The following is a 16,426-nucleotide window of genomic DNA, read 5'->3' as shown; positions in this document are numbered from 1 at the left end:
TTGTGGGAGGGACCCCACACTGGAGTAAGGGAACAATGTAAGAAAAAGGAGCACCAGAGATGAAGTGTTACAGACGGACCACAACCTCCATTCCCCATCCCCCTGAACTGCTCAGGGAGGAGGAGTAGAAGAGTCAGGAGTGAAGCTGACCCTGGGAGGAAGGAAGGTGGGGGGAAGGTGGTTTTAGTTTCATTTTTCTTTCTCACTATCCTACTCTATTTTTAATTAACAATCAATTAAATTAATCTTCCCCAAGTCAAGTCTGTTTTGCCTATGACAGTAATTGGTGTCCTCATCTCAACGCACAAACTTTTGAATCTTATTTTTCTTCCCCTGCCTTGCTGAGATGGGGGAGTGAGAGAGCAGCATGGTGGGCATTTGGCAGCCAGCCAGGATTAATCCATTACATAATCTGCATTGAGAGACATATTGTGATCAGGTATTTAACATGGGTTTTGAATTCCCCTAAACATCAGGGCCTTAAATAAAAATATGTTGTAATGACGAGGGCAAAATATGCTTGTGAATCTACATAGATAAGCAGGCCTGAGATGTCTCTTAACAAGTTGCAGTCCTTTCAACAAACTGGCTGCAGAAAAAACTAAGAGATTGTTTGAGATTATGCGTGGAGGTGATGATAGAGTGAGGATTAGGTCTTACGACTTCTTGGATTCTTCAACCACACGGAAACCAATGGCAGTTCTTCTAGCATGTATTTCCATTAACTTTTGCTTGGCTATCGGTGGCTAGTAGGCTAGCTGAAACAGCCCTGTGCTTGTTCTTCATTCAGGGACATCCACAGCTTACTATAGCCTGCTCTCAGCTGCACACTGGTATTTGTTTAGGTGCAATAGCAGTGATCCATTTAAAAATGAGAATTTCTATTAAAGCTACACATGTAACAGCTAATGCAGATGATAGCAATGACATGATTAAGGAGTAGGCTGGTGAAACCCATGTAAGCTAGATTAATAAAAAATTACTTCAGAATTCACTGCTTTATTCATCTTTAACAGGAATAAAGATAACATTTGTCATCAGAAAATAAAGCTTCATAGATAAAAATCACAGACAAGTATGCAGCAATATATTGTAGAAAGCAATGTACTGCTAACAAACAAAATTAAGACAGCATAGCTCTTACACTGACGTTAAGTAGCATTTTATGTCTGTAATAATATTTCAGCTAAATATATTTTGAAACATATAACCCAGTATTCAAATTAACATTATTATGTCATACCTTGGATGTCTTGGTTGACCTTAATTTCAGTCACAAATGTAGTTATAAAATAGCCCATACATCTACAAAAAAATCAGAAACTGCCCTATAGAAGGAGTAAATGTCTGGGAGATAGATCACGTACATGTACAAAGAAAGGAATACAGACAACATATTTTTATACATTAATATAATCCAGGGAGAAGGTGACTTCTAAAAACAGTAGCTTTTGTGTTGAAGAACTGGATGGTATGACTGTTACTCAGCCTTGGAGAATATCTCCTCTGTGAATCCAGAGAAAGTGATACCCAGTCTAATCATAAATAATCTACAAACATCAAGGAGAAATTAAGAAACTGGACTGCACAGGAGTTAGTGTGAAGGATTATCAGACATGGATAAGGCTTGTTTTATTATCCCTGCTGATCAGCCTTTCTTACAAGAGCCAAGTTGGCACAGACTTTTTATCCAGGCTGGCTTGTTTTGACCATAAGAAGCCAGGGCAAGTGATCTGTTGACCAAGGACACGGTGACCTTTTTGGGTGGTGTGAACAGGCAAGGAAGGTGGTGAGGACTTCAGCTGGTACAGCTGCCTCACAAGGGGAGTGGAAGAACTATCCCAAAGACTAGCAGAGCTATTTCCCTGGGGAAAGAAGAAAAACCACACTTCTGCAATTATATGACTGCATTCCCAGGAAAGCTCTTGCTGGACTAACTGGAAGTCATACCCACCACTGAGATAGTCCAACCAGTAGCGAGAAATGCAGGAAACACTGGTCTGGATCAGAACAGTGGTCACCTCCGTGTGGTGCTCCCTGAGTCGGGCGTCTAGTCCTCCCCAGACAGGTTAGACAAGCCATGTCCAGGGAGCCTTCACCTTTAAAGAAGTTTCTTCTGAACATTAACAACTTTAGGCAGGGCCTGAGTTAGGCAGACAAAGGTTGTGTGATGTGGCTGCATTTGGTTCAGAATTCTAGTGCTGCAAAGTGCTTCTGCATGCAACCTCAGCCACATTCCCCAAGTATAGATGCTTAAATTGAGCTGGTATGTTACCAGCACTTTAGGAAAAGCAGAGTAAAGCAAGGTAGTTTGTCTGTGCATAACTGGACAAATAAAACAACCTCTTGACAGGACTCAGCTCTGGGATGGCTTCATGTCCTGCTGCCAGGACTGGGACAGCAGTGAGGCAGGTCCCCAGGTGTCTCTGCAGCCCTGTGCCCATGATACAAGTCCTCCTTAGACTTTAAGAAATGCCATTGGCCTTTATTAACCCACAACATGTTTTATTCTTTTTTTCACCTATACAAACAATCCTCTAAATGAAAAACTAGATTGGAAAAGGGATTTTATATTTATTAAATTTAAAATGACACAAACCAGCACTCCAAAATTTAGAATGCTCATTTGGAACATCTCTTATTTTATACACACACACTCATACATACATATATACACACGTGCACACACACATACACAGAGATGTATTTTTATATAATGCATGTATAAACAATACTGGCTTATAAGTTACATAATGTATTCTTTTGTATTTCTATCAAAAATATATTTGAGCCATTAGGAATAAAAAGGTTATACTGACTTTACTTAAATTGGTTCTGATTTTTGAAGACTTGATAATATGTCTGGTTTCAAGTTGAATAATAATGGCTTCAAAAGCAGGTGGATCACAAAACCTAAGGTATTTTTTTCATTAATTTTTTAACAGCTAAATTGAATGGAACATTGATGTGCCCAATATATGAATATGTGAGTTTTCTGTCAAAAATTAGCACTGTACAAGTGATTTTGTCAATTCTGCTGCTTTTATTAATGTAAAATACCAAACTTAGGCAGTTCACAAGATGCAATCCTTCAGTAAAAGAATTACTAATTAAATCAAAGGTAAGATCTGAGCAGGTTAAAGCAGCAGTACGACTAGTGGTTAGGGCTACCAGGAAGCAAACAAAACAGAGAGACATGACAGCTAAAATGACACTGTTTTGTGGCTAATGCAATGCTCAAGGAGATTCTCCTGCTCTCCAGTAAGTAACCAGGAAATCAGAAGTTTGTTTTGGCAAAATTTCTATTTTTTCACTAATGTTAAGAAAGGAATGGAGAAAGGAGAAAACTGAATGCAGATCAATCTGTGTCTAGCAAATAAATCACTGCAGTCGGTTGAAATGACTAAGAAAACATTTGTCCTATTTGTTTAGAGGACATGTGAAAACTCATTTCTGACCAGAAGGCCATTTCATTTTAGGCATAGGAATTGGACAGGTCCAGATTTTAAAATCTCAGAACCCTTGCTCAGCTACTCCAATCTGTGTACCAAAAGCATGCAGGTTACTTTGCTTCTGATGTTAACAATGCCCACTTAAATGTCTACTTGTCAGCTTACTCAAAAGCATCAGTCATGACATGCTCAGGGGTACAGCTCCTATTTCAGTCTCTGCTGGAATTCACAAATTGGATTTTTCTCTGACTACCTTCCCTGAAAGGCTTGGTCCAGTCAGCACTCATGTTGCTCATCCGAAAAACTCCAGTGGCTGTGTCAACTTGCATCTAAAACCCAGCTAGAGAAGGCAGAGCCTTCAATAGCCCAGTGTTTACAGTATAACTGCTACATCTTCAGCTCTTCCCTCTAAAAAAAAGTGCTTTGGTCCCATATTTTTCATCTAACTGGGCCAATTTCTGATCACTAAGCTGTTCTGGGTAAGCTACCTGATACTTCTTAAACTGTTTTATAAATATGTTTTCAATAAAAACGACAAAAGTACAGAACGTTATATCACGGTTATGCTCCCTGTTTTCAGAAAATGTTCACTCTTATGAAAGTGTGTTGAATACACTTACAGACTGGAAACGTGGAGAGGTGGAGTACCTGTGTAGGGCTTCATCTCACTAGATTTTAATGTAAATGTACTACACAATCAAGATAATATCTCTAAGCTCTATTTATTGCTAATGAAGGGAATTGCGCACTTTCAAGTCATTATCTAGCTAACCTAGAGGTCTACTTCATGGCTGCTTTGAAATAGGACGGATTGTCCCAAAATTCCAGGTATTTCTCTCCATTGGCTCTGAGGTGATTACCTTAGATGCCATTTTCATACCAACTACAGCTGGGTCCCAAGTTTCCAACATAGGGGCAATTTCTGCCTCAATTCTTGGCACACAGAGAAACGTGTGTAGGTTACTGGAGAACTTTACTGACTAATAAATTAATAAATCTGTAGTCTTCAAATACCCTGGGGTTAGGTGATGTTTGAGAATCTCATCCTTTAAAGATACTGGCATATTCTACCAGGACCATTTTTATATCACTTTATCATGTAGAAACTTATGTGTACCCAACTGCCAGTATGAAACACATATGCACTGGTAAGAGAGCACAGCTCCATCTGGTTTATGTTCAATCAAGAAACGAAGAAACAGAATGGACCTCAGTCTCTGTGACTTACTGTAATGTTTTTTTACTGTAAGTCTCAGCCCAGAATATTTCCAGGCCAGGGTGCATGTTTCCAGATTTCTTATGAAGACCCTAAATGATTGATTGGAAAAGCATTTTGGTTAAGACTTGACAGATAGAAATCTTCAGGAGACACAGGGAAAGAGCTGTAAAACCCAATCTTTTCATTGAATGACTAGTGTCTGTACAACTAAGTTTTTCTTTTAGCAGAGGTAAAGTGGTTGCTGGTTTTGCAGATACCCTTTGACAGAATCCTAAAGGCGCATCAGCTATTGTGCTTAACTTTTCTTTACACAAAAATTACCATCACAGGTTGAAAAATCAGATAGATAAATAAATCTGTTGGTGACAATTATCTGGCTTAAAATGTCTGCTCTTTGGGAGATTTTAGCCTTTAAGTTTGTGGGTACAATCACTAACACCTGTATAACTTTCTACAAAATTCCACTTTCAAGTATATCTTGTTACTGCTTGAATATCTTCAGGGAGGAAGCGAAGCTTCCCTAAATGTTGCTGTCCAGTGACACCACCCAAGCAGGTCCATACTGGTCTGTAATGCTTTTCTTGCTGCTTCTCCCTCCACTCCCCTTTCATCCAGTCTCTGCCTACTTCACTGATGGAAAACAACAGCAACATGATACACTACATTCATTCCTCTGAAAGACCTGTCTGCTCAGGGATTTCTCAGAAATTCTTCAGTACAGGAAGAAATGCAGTAATGGATAGTGGTGGAAATCTTAACTTGTGAGTTTATATAAAGGCATACAGTCTAATATATAAAACCCAGTATCTCCTTTAAACAGCTCCTTAACATATTATATAGTTGTTGGTGTCTTCATGAACTATTTAATATCAGCCATTATGTTAAACTCTTGTCAAGTATTTTGCTTCATTTTTAATCTGAGGTAGTGATTTCCATAGTTTGCAGACATTTTAATGCTCTTAGCTTTATTAAGATGATCTTGTAGTTTACTACCTAAATAACGCTAAGCCCCACTGCTGAGACTAGGAACTACTTTTGGAAACTGTGATGCAGAAATTCCTCTGGTGAAAACTGGCCACTTGCCTCTCATTGAATGTAAGTATGAATGCTTTCTTGAATAGGAATGGGCTATTTGATTTTGGCAGAGTTGACATGGAGCAGATACTGCATATTGGCCCCTAGGCTGTGAGAAGGTTTCTCAGGCTACAATAGCCTGTGTGATAAAACTTTAAGTCCTATATTTCTTTAGGGACATATCTTGGGGTGGAGTAAATGTCAAGGACTCCTGTTTTCTTCCTGCTGCTGCTAGTACCTATTAAGTTTCTGTTCTGCTGCAAAAGGGAGAAACTTGTGATGTGTCAAAAAGTGCGGGAAAAAAAGGCTTTGAAGAGCTCGATGAGGCTATGGTGAGACAATTACCAGTGCCCACATGTATCTGACTTAAAGGTAACTCGGGTAACTTATCACCACTCGACATAGTAGTGTGCTGTATATAATATATATATATGTAAAATATATATGTATATAATAGCTATACCATTAAATACATCCTCCACCCTTAATGATGATTGAAAATCTATTTGAATTGGGGGGTAAATGCAGAGATTTGAAGCTGGCATAACACAAGACAGTTTCCTTCTATTTAGTCCATGTTACAAATGCAAAAGGGTGGTGCAGGCATGCTCCTGGCAGTTTGGTTTATAAAAATAAATGTTGTGGTTAAGTGGGTGGGAAATACAATGAAGAGCTGAGAACCAAATGGGAAATGTTTCCTTGTTGAGGAATGCTTTTGCAATCTTGATTTTCTATGTGTGAAGTCAACCCTGCAGTGCGCAGACTAAGAGAAGAGACCACACAATCCTTTGGGGCATATGGGAGTAGTCATTATGAGGACTCAGAAGCATTTGCTAAGATGCCTTAATAATTGAATAAAATAACTAAGCTGCCTTATCTTGCTGAAGAATAGTTTACTTTCTTATGCTAATTACAGCAACAACACTGAGCATTTTTTTTTCCCTCATCATTTAGATTCAAACTCTTTCATCCTTCATCACCTTATGTAATTCATGCTATACAGCTAATCTCTGAAATAAGAAAAAAAATTGTACACACTTCCCTGGGGTTTCTCAAGTGTCTGGCTGGGTACATTAACATTGAGCTTGGAGTGGTGGGTCAAGGAGTTGGCTCAGTTCTTATTTCCTTAGAAAATGGTGGGGACACTGGGATGTCTACACTCACTCGACATTGTAGAGTGCAGTGCACCAGCAAAGGCAGCCAAATGTGAATGCTCTTGGCTTAACAATGTCAGTAGGAATGAGCCAGCAGAGTTTCTGCCCAAAAGCTTTCTGGTGAAAAAACAGCTTTCAGAAACAACTGTACCCCACTATAATTATACAGGTACCACTGATCTGCCTTGTCTTTAAAAATGACATAACTGTAAATATGAAGTCTGGTGCAAAAGAGATTTCCATTGAAATTTTCTTCTTTAATGACTGCAAAATGATTCCCAGATCAGCATGAGCAAAACAAATATTCTGGTGGCAGCAGAAGGTTATAACAGCACAGATGAGCAGTGGTGAGTACTCCTAACTCTGAGCACAGGAACCAAGGATGTCTGGTGTCCTATTGATTTGTGTCTCAAGGTAGAGTTCCTGAGAAGATTCCCCATGTCCAAGCAGGGCTAGGCTCACTGTAAAGTCGCCCTCTCAATGGGAGCCTTAGCAGCATTTCTTTCTTTTGAGACCTTTCTCCCTCTCTCAAATTTTGCTTGCAATTGACCAAAAGTAAGTGAAGAGTAGAGATAATTGCATGAGTACGCATGCACATGCACCCCACACCCCACCCTTCCATAAGTGTATCAAGGTCTTTTCCAACAGAAACCAGCCCAATACTCTTGCAAATGCAAACACATCTGCCTTAGACGACTAGGGTGTACTGCCATTCCCTCCTGGGTGCAAGGGTGTTCCGTTGCTGCAAATCCAATACTCCTCTAGAAGTGATGAATCCATGTGCTTTAAACTACCTTGCCAGTGATACAAATAAAAAGCCAGAATGAGCTCCTTCACTTTACAAACAGTGATAAATGCAGTAGAAGCCACTTTATATATATATGATAAATATGATAAATTGCATGCCCAATTAATTGTGATGATTGCCTAGGGGGCAAAACCCAACCCAAGTCAGTCTGGTGACTCCAAAGAACAGACTAATGGCACCCTTCAGTGAGCACTGGAGAGTCTGTTCCCATGCCTTTCCTGCAGTTATTGGTAGCTGAATCACAACAGTTAACTAGGATGTATTTGCTTGTACCAGCTTTGCCCCAATTTGACCTTTTCTTCATTCTGCATTGGTTAAATGAATCAATATTATCTTAATTCCTTTTGTCCTCCCAGTAGCCGTGCGTGGTTATACCTTGGACTTTAAATGCAATTAATGAAATATTAAATAAGCGCAATGGGCTTCGTTATCCTTCAGAGTTGCAGGTGGGAATTGGGAGGAAACACATTAAAGGTAAAGGAGTTACCTGAACATTAAGTCAGCATAGATCTGAAAGCTGTGCTTCATAAATCTATGTACAGAGCCTGTGAATCATGGCCACTGGAAGCAGGGTTGTACCAGTTTGAGCAAAAGAATAGTTTTAAGATTATTTTGCTAAATCAGTGACAAAAGACCATGCAGACATAGCTCTTTCAGTTTTAAAACAGTAAATGACTTCACAGGGCAGAGTCAGGTCCCAGATGTGCCATTTGCCTGTTTGTGGTTTGTTTACTTTATACACGATTAGGTTTAGCACTCATCTTGGTTCCTTTTACATAATGATGTTACGATAACCATGTAATAAATGGGTTTAGTTTTTAGCAGATAAATGAGATGCAAAAAGAGAGAGAGCAATATCTGATGTTTAAATAGAAATTCTTCTAAGATGCCCAGTAGAGGCCAAGCTTTATTTTATTATATTTAATCTATAATTTAACATATATAATATTTAGCATTAACTTACAGTGATAATAAAGGTGGTTCACAGACGATTCCTGGGATGTTAATGAGTGGGTGAAATAAATCCTTTTGTCTATTTGTTTCTTCACACATTTTTTTTTTTTCTTCTCAGATATTAATTTCCAAAACTTCGCAAAATTTCAGCAGAAAGTAGATATAAGATGGCACATGATTAATATACACAAAAATATTTCACTTTATTTAGAGAGAAGTTGAAGGATCTCCTGGAAATCTCATGAAAAGTGTTTTCTTGAAGATCTTTCCATTTTTCCTATTTCTGCAAGCATCTGAGTGCTTATACTCTTGCCCCTTCTTATTTAGAAAGTTAACCTCTCTGCAAAAGCAACTAGAGTTTGAGCAGAAACATATGGAGAAAATACGTGTTGTTCTTCTGATTCCATGAAAAATTATGAAGTGGAGGTGAAGAATGTGAGCTTAGTGGGGGAAGAGGAGGTCAATGAGAAATTTGTCCCTGTTTCAAATATTTTCCCATCATAGACTAGATTGGGCAACGTTCTTCCCAGGTCAGGATCATAGAAATGTGTCTCTAGTGATTTGACTTTGGCCTCTCTGGGGGTGGATTTCTGCTGGGAATTCTGGTAGTTCTTAGAAATGTTTTAAATTGCAAATGTTCAGATAAAGAACTCCATACATTCACAAAAACCAAGTTCTACTGACTTCTGTAGCAATGCACAAAGCTGATGTCTGCTATTAAGAAAGTGCTTTACAGGAATAATTCTGAAGTGGAGTTACGCATTATTAACGGAGACAGATCTGATGGTGAAGCAAACCGCATTTGGCAGCAAGAACATTTACTAAAAATGTCATTAAAGAATTTAGGCTGTATGCTACCAAGTATTTTGTAACTCCCTCCACTGACTTCTTGGCCTCTCTTTTTCTTTCATGTCTGGTAAGTAGCTTGAGGTGGTTGATGAACATTGGAACTGAGGAAGTCTGGCTTCTCACTGCTGTTTGTCTAAAGGTTTGTTGGCTTTGACACCTAAGAAGAAGGAAGCTCTACCCCAGACCATACCTCATTTTGTGCTTTTCTTTCATGTAGGTTTTATGGTGTCAAAAAAGAAGTAGGGTTTTTACTATAACTATTTCCTCAGTGGAGGTAAATTTACAGCTTTTTTCTACTAATGAGTGCCTGTTTCCACAATTTAGAAAATTTGAGATCTCTTCTAACCAATCTCTGACAAATTTGTAACAATACAAGTTGATAAATTTTGCTAAAATTTTCCACTAAATGATAAAGAAAAATGGACAATCCAGTAGGCTTTAATTTCACTTAGAATGACACCACAGGACTCATTTCTTAGAAATCACACCTATAAAAAGAGAAGCCATGTGGGATGTATTTCATCAAACACTGCATTCATCTTTGGGAAAAAATGTAGCTTACTGCTGCATCTCTTACCAGGTGACATCTCTATTTGAAATGCTGAGGCAGTGAAATGAAATAATTAGGTTTGTAATGAAATGCAGCTTCAAAGATTGGTTTACTGGGACAAGAAGTTACCACCCAGGTGATCTTTGGGACAGACTGGAAAGAGTATATAGTGCTCATTTTTATTTAAAAGTAGATTAGGTGATCCTACTGTTCTTTTGAAATTTACTGATATCACAAAACAGTGAAAGTACTTAGGGTTTTTTCTGCCATACCACTGAATGTTGGTGTCATGGTTTACCTGGCAGGCAGACAAACACCACACAGCCACTCGCTCACCCGCCCTCACACCAGGGAAAGGCAGAGAGAATTGGATGGGTAAAGGTAAGGACATTTGTATGTTGAGATAGAAACAATTTAATAATGAAAATTAGATAAGAATTTAAATAATAATTATAATAATAGTAATGATAGAATATACAAATGAGTGATGCACAATGCAATTGGTCACCACCTGCTGACCAATGCCCATCCCATTCCTGGCAAGTGATCCCAGAGGAGGGAAAATCCTGAAACCACAATCCCAGAAGAGAGAGAGAGCTTCCTGGCCAACCCTCATCTATATACTGAGCATGACATCTTATGATATGGAATATTTCATTGGCCAGTTTGGGTCCGTTGTTTTGGCTGTGCTCCTTCCCAGCTTCTTGTTCACCTGTACACTAGCTGGGCATGGGAAGTTTAAAAGACCTTGTTTTCTTAGCAAATGAAAACATCAGTGTATTATCAACATTCTTCTCATATCAAATTCTGTACTGAATCCAAAACACAGCACTATTGTAGCTGCTAAGAAGAAAAATTATCTCTATCCCAGCTGAAACCAAAACTGTTGGTTATAAATAAATAGCCCCACAGAGTGGGAATTAGAAAATGAAGAAGTATTTCAAATGGTGGGAATATTCATCTTCAGTATCTGAAATTAAAGCAGATTGAAATTTTTATAATAAAAAGTGTATATATCTCTCTCTATATATATACATAAAATGTTTTATCTACTGGATATGGTTTTTTTCCCCCACTGGATATTAGATGACTCTGCAAGGCCTGACACTGAGCTCTCTACTCATTGAGTTTAGGACAAGAACCTGTAAAGACTATATGGTATGAAGCTAGACATCTTTAGTTAGGACTGTGAGCTATCATTTGTGATTTGTAGATACTATGACCTTGATTCCCAAAGGTGACAGAGTTTTAATCATGAATGTTCCCAACTCCTTAGGGAGTTCTGAAGGCACACATTTTTTTCTTCCAGGAGCTGTGCAACTTTCCCAGATGGATGAATTGCCTCCTTTTCCTTAGGGCTTACAAGGAGACCTTTCCCTAAAGGTAGGTCCCTCTTTTTCCAAAGTCTTACTGGGATTTGGTGTTGGTCTCATCTCAGCCATCCCAGGATCTAGCTGGAGCCACCACTTTGGAGCTACCCTGTCCTCATGGAGGCTTCACAGGGACATGGAGGAGTGGATGAAACCTGTATCTGACAGTCTTCCTGAGGAGGAGTTAAATCTGTTCTACGTTTCACAAAAGTACTTAAATATTTCTTATGCTAGAGGGAGATGGAAGGAACATGGCATTGGTCAAGTCAGGGCAGTCCAGTTGGGATCAGCTCCAGGGGCTGTCTACCTTCACTGGGGAACCCTAGTTACTGGTAGGTGTTTGCTTGGAAATGACACCTGCGCCCACACTTTGTAGAGTCCAAGCTGATGTTCTCCATCTTCCAAGCAAGGCAGCCAGACCCACACCCTGAGTGAAGGTCTTTGGGATGGTTGCAGGAGCCGAAATGCTGGGGCATTAGGCGTGTTGACAGAATTGAAATGTTTCCAGTGGCAGATGAAAAGAGGGTGGTGGCTTTGAGGAGTGAAATATGAGTAAATGTACTCCAATCCTACAGTCTATTCAGGAGTTTAAATCCCTCTGTGGATATTGGCCTATATAAAAAGCTGCTGGTCTGTGCTTTTACATAACATCCTGAGTGATTTTGTAAGCCTTCAGCAGCTTCCAAATCCTTCACTTTCAACAACAGTGCTCTTTGTACTAAAAATTTAGTATATGAAGCAGTACCATAGACTTGGGTTTGAATATACTCAGAAAGTTCCATGTAATGGCATCTTAATGCCTAGACAAATGCAAAATTAATGTACTGAAGTTCTCCAGCAGCAGTAAGAGCAGTGAGATTTTTTAATGTTTCATTGGGTTTTTTTTAATAGCAAGCTCTATTTCTGAGACAGGCAGAGGAAAATCTTCCCAAGCTGTAAGCTCAGCGTCCCCGGAGTGAATAGGGTTCAATGTAGCATGGATAATTTGTTTGCTTTGCAATTATTTTCCGTCAGTGGAGACAAATTGATTTGTACAATAAAATTGACGGTCACTGCAAGGCAGCTGGCTTTCTAAACTGTAAAATAATTTGACTAGGTTAAGTGAGTACCAAATTTTGGGAGTACTAAGATGTCTTTTCATACTGGTAAAACTTGCAACAATTTTAAGGCTTGCCAGTGATTGCTATGTGACATTCAGCATCAGAGAATGCCAGAACAATTCTTAATATGACTGAGCAGGACCATTGCCAGTTTATTAACAGCCTGCTTTGAAAATTGTTTCCACCAAAAAAAATTAAAATGTAGAAAAAGCAGCTGATAATAGATGAATAGATAGGAAGGAAATAGCAATAATTGCCTTCAAAATATCTTCTTAATTATTAAAGGAAATAAGATATTTAACATGAGCCAGAGTCAATGATGTTCAGCAGCAAGAGAGTTTCTGCCGGAGAAAAGCATGTAGCAAAAGCTTTATCTGGAAAATAGAAGCATGATCAGCCAGTGAGGTGTATTTCCAGAAAACGTTGGTAGTGGAAGCAGAGAAGAAATAAACATTTTGTGCTGCAACTAGAATATTTGGATGTTTGTCAAAATAAAAATATTTTAAACCCATAAAAACTAAGCAACTGTTGACATCTGTTCATTTACTTTTTTAATTTTTAAAATAAAATAACTAATTTGGCCTCTCAAAAGTCCTGGCAAAACTTTAGTGCATGCATGGTCAAATGCTAAGTGTGATTAGAAATGCTCTAGTACGTGGTAGCCACCTGGAATGAAGCTTTGGTTCCACTTTTCACAACACTGGGCTAATCAGGACATACTGTCATATTCAATCTAAAAGCAGAATATGCCCCAGAAAAATGTTCAGTAAATTGCTCTGGTTAAACTTCATTTGGATGTTCCAAGTGTTAAACCTCATTGCAGACATCAGGATTGGATTAGTGATACTGTCAGTTTTGTAAAAGTCCAAGATCAGCACTAAGTAAGGTAGAAGTTTTCTAAGACAGGCCAGTTTCTCTTTGCACAAACTTAAAGGACCTGGGAAAAATTGATACTGTACAGTTCAAGCACATTTGACTGGGTTTAATATATAAGGTAAACAAAGTGCTCCAAGCACCGATCAAAGTGCAGTTCTAGGGGCCAGTGACATGATCTTTAGGTGTGAGAAAGAAAGTTTTGAGGAAGAAGGTCACATGTTTGAAGGTCCAGACAATCAGGCTTTGGCTTGACCTCTCTGTCTAACTGGGAGCAGCTCTCCCCAGCTACTCATGTGAGCAGGGTTCAGAGGTTACCAATTACTTAGGGAGGCTGAGAAAGTTGTATGGAGCTGCTCTCAGCTGCCATTTCACATTAGCATCAAGCCACTTGCAGGTAGGCCGTTGTGGTTAATGCTTCATTGGCAGTCACTGATGTTCTTCAGCTTGCAATTGCCACAGTGGCGATGTAACATCTCCCCATCCTGATGAGGAGCTCTTTGTGTCTGCCCTACAGCACAACCACTCCAGTGACACTTGCCATCCCCACGCCTTTGTGCATCACACAGCTACATCCCCACTACGTGGAGGTTGTTTTAATTGCTTAACTGTTGACCAGGTAACATTTTTATCCTTTTTTTTTTTTTTTTTTTTCCTTTTTTATTTCCCCTCTGAATATTTCAGAGCAATCAATAGAATGAGTAAAATGCTTTAACTGGTTGCAGATATTGAGATGATTAGAGTAATTTCTGGCAACTTCATCTTTCAAATCTTAAAATAATATATGTGCCTGCACACACTTCATTACTAACAAATTAAACAAGGGTGACTTATAACCTTATGCTAGCATAAGTATACAAAAATACCATCAATATATGTCTTGTAAGTTATAGTAAATTACTGAAACTTATACTAAAGCTCTTTAAATTAAGACCTTCTATAATTTTCCAACTTTAGAAGCTAGAATTACCCATAGAAATTATCTTGGGAGGGATAGATTGTGTCAAACAAACTCCCAGGGGGAGTTCTCATGCTTTCTTCTGAAGCTGCTCTCTTGGGTAGTGACAAACAGGATATTGAACTACCCAGGCCTCTGGTTTGATCCAGTATGGGAAGTCCTATTCTTTCCATTTCACAAATAGGATTTGAGGGTTTGGAGTTTTTGCTTTGTGGAAGTCACAAAATCGAGAATGATCACACTTCCCTAACACAAGACATATTTTCATTCTAAAAATGAGCCAGTTTCCTTTCAGAAATAAGTCTGGTTTTGATTACACATCCTTTTACTTTCCCTGGAAAATGAGTACATTTCTGTTTGGCAATATTCATATAACTGAAGAAATTTTCTAGGAAATTAAGTGAGCCAATTTGATTTTGCAGTGAAAGGGAAAAGAAGCCCAGCCTTAGATCGTTAATACATGATTTCACATACACTGCCATCATATACATATATTTATTTATTAAATTTTTAAAAAACCTCCCCAAAGGCAACTGGGATTATTTATTCTTGATTCACATCTCTCTTCTCTTCCTCTTAATTCCCCTCTAGAGTGAAAGGTGATATCTGTCAAGCAGTGTTTCACAAAGTATATATACGTCCCCATAATTTCTTGTGTGCCATTTACTCCTACAAGCTTCCTGGAAGTCATATTTTCCATACATATTTTTTGCCAGCAGACTGGCAAAAATAAGGACTAGAACTTCCAATATCTGAATGGTAGAGTTGAAATATGTTGGTCACATGGCATGTCATGCTGCATGGCACAGACTTTGGCATATTTGGAGAAACATTTGCTACATCCTAAGTTTTTTCAAAAGCCAGTCTTTTCTCTTTCTTTGAGATGGTCATATTTTCCCCAATAAAAAACATTCCTTCCTTATAGGCTTCTTGTTCCTGTAATTTTTGCTTTACCGTCCTTTTTCATTGACCATTTTTTTTGCCACCGTGCCTGAAAATTCACTGTCATTCCTCTTTTTCCAGCACATACTATTTGTACAGCTGCAAAAATTACAGATACACATTTTGACATGCTTATTAATGGTATAAGAGAGCTACTCTTTACAACCTTATCTATTGATATAGCCTGACAATTACAGGAGAGTTACTAAGACTGATATGAAAAAATACTGAAAATTAGAATAAACTGAAACAATGGCAGCTTGTAGACAAGGCTAAAGGGAATCTTAGAGGCTGAATCTGTTCCCACTAAATGTAGCTGGAGTTTTCACACTGGCATTGATAATATTAGACCAGATCTCAGGTTTGCAGTGACATTATTATGCAATGAGAAACTGTGAAACTTGCAAAGATGTCTTTTACCATGACATTAGTAAAGGACATTGGTTTTTTTAAAAAAAAACCACTACATGTTAATTGAAATCCTGACTCTGACTCATACCATTATAGAGACTTTTAATTAATATGCAGGTACACTACAAATGTTCCAGTTTGTTTCATTTTGGCATTTTTGCCAAAGTGAGGTTGAATGGAGTGGCAATTATTTTCCACTTAACTTTTAAGTAACTATTACTTTTCTCCTCCAAATAATTCCAGTGGTATTTCTACTATTAAGAAAACCTTAACCGTAGCCTCTTAACTAGTCTGTGGCTAGGAAAATTCAATAACTTTCACAGAAAAAAAGGGACCAAGCATATGCAATACTCAGAAAGGTCAGGATATGGTAATCAATAGAATTTGTAGGAGTCATAGGTTTATAATTGTCCATATTGCAATGTCTATAGCTGTTATATAGTATAATGTAACAGATATCTTCAATGGGACTATCAATGAAAGAGGAATGAAATGCAAGTATGGTATTTTAAGTGGTTTAGACCCCATTTTATGTAGATTTGTCCCTCTGCAGAAATGTTTTCAGATTTCAACCCTCACTATCGAAAAGCAATTCGAAGCATTACAAAAATTTCAAGACGACTATGGAGAAAGCAAAGGAGGAGAATAGCCAGGAAAAGATTGCTGGAAAAACAGGGCTTGTGGAGGAGATTTTTCAGCTCACTACTCACTT

This window comes from Athene noctua, chromosome 4 (genome assembly GCF_965140245.1).
Source record: "Athene noctua chromosome 4, bAthNoc1.hap1.1, whole genome shotgun sequence".
In the NCBI taxonomy this organism is placed as follows: Eukaryota; Metazoa; Chordata; class Aves; order Strigiformes; family Strigidae; genus Athene; species Athene noctua.
This window is presented reverse-complemented; position numbering follows the sequence as displayed.